Here is a 4,714-nt window from a genome sequence, read left to right as displayed (position 1 = left end):
TCCCGCCCTCCCTCCCCCCCCAAAAATAAAATAAAGTGGGGAAATCTGTAGGATTGGGTAGAAAGGAACCTGGAGGGATACGTGTTTCTTCTACAGGAGAGGCAGGCTAGTTAATCTCTCGCATCAATCGTTTACCAGCGTATTTCAGGTGAAAGATAACAAGGAGGAATGTCGGGGCCATTTCCCCCCAGTATCCGGGTATTTGCTCCTGCAGGTGTGGAGAAGTGAGCAATCACCTGACAGAGAAAATACATGATTACTCCTGATGCACAAGAACAATGGACAGGGTTCCCTCGAGGTGAAGTTAACTGACCATACAGGGCTGGGGCTGTGGCTTCCCACCATGACCCACTCAGTTGGGAAATTTTTAACGATCCAAACATCCCGGGTAATTACTTTTAGTTACTAAGTTTGTCTTAGCAGGTAGGGCCATTCTTGTTCACATTTCTCCTCGTCTTATCTCGCACTTGAAAATGTTTGGGTGGCCTTCTTTCCCCGCTCTTCTCTTGTAGAATTCAGCAGCAATGGATTCCCAGCACAAAGACGGTTAAGACACCTGCTCCCACAAAACAGGTAGAAGCCAGGCCTCCCAGACCCCTGTCCCCTCAGACCCAGGAGTCCAGGCCCAGGTGGTTCCCATCCCAGGACCATAGTCAAGAACCCAGCTCCTCCTTATTTTGGAAAAAAGTCTGGGCATTCATCAACGCACTCTTTCTGGGACTTGGGAGTCCAGGTAGCCCCTCACCTGGCTTCACAGTGAAGAAATTGGGGTTCGCCTCAGAGAGGCACTGTGATTCACGAGGGAGCCCCAGAGCCAGGATTCAGGTCCCTGCCTGTCTGACTCTCACATTCCAGACCGTTTTGGTCAGACCAGCCTCGGTCCCAGGCCCTCTTCAATGGCATTATTATTTTTTTTAATATATATTTTTATTGATTTCAGAGAGGAAGGGAGAGGGAGAGAGAGATAGAAACATCAATGATGAGAGGGAATCATTGATTGGCTGCCTCCTGCACGCCCCCTACTGGGGATCAAGTTCTTGTCAGAGCCCCATTCAAACTGGCTGAAGCACAGAAGGGATTGGCTCACCTAAGAGGCTAGGAAGGTCTTCAGAGGTAGGTCTGGGAACTTAGCTTGGCTTTATTTAGTCAGTATAGGATCAACGTTAGAATGTTGTTAGTTTGCAGACTTTGTGTTAAGAGTTTTGTGAAGGTAGCATAGAGAGGTGATGAACGGTTGGGGGGTAAGAGTTGGGCATAAAAATGATGTTGAGATGACAGTTAGAAATTGGGTTCGCCATGAGAATAGGCCTGGAATTTGGGTCAAAGAGTTAGGATTGGTGTCAAATGTAAATGGGAGATGATTCTACTAGAACAGTGGTTCTCCACCTTCCTAATGCCACGACCCTTTAATACAGTTCCTCGCCGAAACCGGTTTGGCTCAGTGGATAGAGCGTCGGCCTGCGGACTGAAAGGTCCCAGGTTCGATTCCGGTCAAGGGCATGTACCTGGGTTGCGGGCACATCCCCGGTGGGAGATGTGCAGGAGGCAGCTGATCGATGTTTCTAACTATCTCTCTCCCTTCCTCTCTGTAAAAAAAAATCAATAAAATATATATTTTAAAAAAATACAGTTCCTCATGTTGTGGTGACCCCCAATTTCATTGTTACAAATTGAACATAATTAAAGCATAGTGATTCATCACAAAAACAATATGTAATTATATATGTGTTTTCCGATGGTCTTAGGTGACCTCTGTGAAAGGGTCGTTCAACCCCCAAAGGGGTCGCGACCCACAGGTTGAGAACCTCTGTACTAGAAGGATGTCCAAGTAGACTTCCTGGAACGTGAGGAATGCTGACTAAGGTCCGAGTTGTGCCTGAGATCAGGTTTGGAATCAACACAATGGTGACACCTAGTGTTTGGGTCAAGGTTGAGTTTGACTTATGTTCAAGGGTTCAGGGTTCAAGTCAAGAGTCATGATCAAGTTGCTTGATGTGAGAGCTGGAGCTTGAGTTGACATCTGGAGTCAGGAGCTCGGTCAGGAAGTAGGTGCCATGTTGCGGTATAAATTGGACTCGGTCAAGGATAAAGAAATACTGAGGGTTCGGATTGAGTGCCATTGAGGTTGCAGGTTAAGACCCTGGGCTTGTGTAAAAATTGGAGTTGAGAGTTGTTTCTAAGTCAAGACTACACTTGGGATTATGGTTGAAACCAGGGACTGCGGTGTTTCTCACCTTCTCATGAGCTCTTGATCAGATCTGGCCATGTCTTCTCATTGAATGGCACCGTATCCACCAAGCAAGAGACTTTGAAGCCCTATCATCGCCATCTTCCTCACCACAACTTCCGTTCAAAACATTGCAGTGGCCTGTTGACTTTCCCTCCTGAACGCATCCTGAATTCATCTCCTTATTACTATCTCCATCTCCCCAATGGCCTTACCTTAGTCACCATCATCTCTCATTTGTGAAATAGCAATGGCCCCTTTCTGACTCCATATCCACTTCTTACCTTCCTTCATAGAGCAGCCAGATTGACATTTTGAAAAGACCAATCATATACGTGACTCCTCTGAACAAAGTCCTAGCTGTTCATCATCGCCCACAACATAAAGTTCAACTCACCAGGACCTAAAGGTCCTTCATTCTCTGGGTCCGTTGACCTCTGTTCTCTGAGCTCCGTCCTTACTCGCCTTCCATCTCAGATCTTTGCACCTGCTCTTTTCCCTACATGATGCCCTGCAAATTCTTTACATTTTTTTCTAGTTTATGCTTATTGTTCTACCCATACTCACTATTTGTTACTTCCTGGTTCAACCCCCCTGCCTACCCCCGGAAGTGCTTTCACAATCCTTTGCACAGTTACTTCAGAGCACACATTAAAGTTATACATTTACATGTGCATATCAGTGATGTGATTGTCATTCCTTTTACACTTGGCTGTTAGTTCCTTGAAGGAAGGAATTCTTTGTGTCCAGGATTGAGCGCCACTATATCCTCAGCACCTAGCCCAGCCTGGTGTATAGCTCGTCTGTATATGTATTTTCTAAGTGTATAAATGATTGGGTCTGAAAGAGGTTGTAGGAAAAGGGCTGAAGGAAGAGCTACCACTGGAGGTCGGGTTGGCTTTGTTGGTTAATTTGGATTCCACATAGGGATTCTAATTTGCATTAAAGTTACATTCATAGGTTGGGATTGGATTTGGCATCTTACCTGAGACTTTGAGTAAACATTGAGCCTCAAATAAGAAAGAGTTTGGTTGTAGTAACAACAACAACAACAAAAAACCCCTCCCTACCAGCTCGCCCAGTGTGGCTCCGTGGTTGAACATCGACCTATGAACCAGGAGGTCACAGTTGGATTCCCAGTCAGGGCACATGCCTGGGTTGTGGGCTCGATCCCCAGTGGGGGGCGTGCAGGAGGCAGCCGATCAATGATTCTCTCTCATCATGGTTTCTATTTTCTCTACCTCTCCCTCCTCTCTGAAATCAATAAAAAAATATGGTTAGAAAAACCTCCAAGCCAGAGGGAAAGCTGAACATGATAGGAGATGAAGGGGCTCCATGGAGTGTTAATTCACCAGCTCAGCAACTCATCAAAGACCCTATCTCCATCTCTCTGTTTGTCCATCTACAGGACTATGGCTTTGTCTAATGGCCACTTCTCTCCATGGTTCCAGGAGGCCGCCTCACTTCCAGAATTTACACCCATGAGGGACACTAACAGAGAGAAGGAGAACGCTTCTCATGCCTCGCTTTGGAAAGAAGAGAGCTGTTTCCAGAAGTAACCTTGTGGTCTTCCCTTCACTCTTCTTTGGCCAGAACTGCACCACACGTTCATTTCTAAACAATCCCTGGACCGCAGACATGGGCTCCCATGCTTGGTGCAGTAAAGCCCATTTGTGGCCCTGACGGGTTTGGCTCAGTGGATAGAGCGTCGGCCTGCGGACTCAAGGGTCCCAGGTTCGATTCCGGTCATGGGCATGTACCTTGGTTGCGGGCACATCCCCAGTAGGGAGTGTGCAGGAAGCAACTGAATTGATGTTTCTCTCTCATCGATGTTTCTAACTCTCTATCCTTCTCCTTCTCCCTTCCTCTCTGTAAAAAAATCAATAAAAAGAAAATATTTTTTAAAAAGCTCATTTGTGGTCACAGGAGGACAGCAGGCTATCCCAACTAAATCAATGGCAGAAGGAGTGAATGTTTGGGTAGGCAACAACAATGTCTATTATAAGACCAATTATGGGCCAGGGGTAGAATTGGGTTAGAGGTCAGGACTGGGCTCAGGTGGTGAATGAGTCATATTTTGGGGACTGATTTAGAAGTGGAGGTGGGGGGTGTCAATTCCACTATTAGAAGAAGTTGGGTGTCTGGTAATAATCCGACAATGGTTCCCATCTCGCTCAAAGTAAAACCTACGTCCTCCCTTGGTCCTCAATCCTTGTGTGAAGGAAAACCCCTATTCTGTAAAACTGCTGTTTGGAATTCTCTGCTATTCTTTGGACGGCCTCTATCTAATTCTGAAAAAGTAACTTTGCTTTCTAGCCTGCTTGAACAGTGGGGGAGATAAACTTAGCTATCTGACCTTGTAGGCCAGAGACTAGATACACCCAATGCCATGCCAGGTGCATTTTTTAATTGGATAGAACTGTATAGTTTTCAAGGCCGCCGCCAGCAAGCACACAGAGGGCTGGCTCTTCTATAAAAAGGGAAGTT

Source organism: Myotis daubentonii, chromosome 15 (genome assembly GCF_963259705.1).
Source record: "Myotis daubentonii chromosome 15, mMyoDau2.1, whole genome shotgun sequence".
Classification (NCBI taxonomy): Eukaryota; Metazoa; Chordata; class Mammalia; order Chiroptera; family Vespertilionidae; genus Myotis; species Myotis daubentonii.
This window is presented reverse-complemented; position numbering follows the sequence as displayed.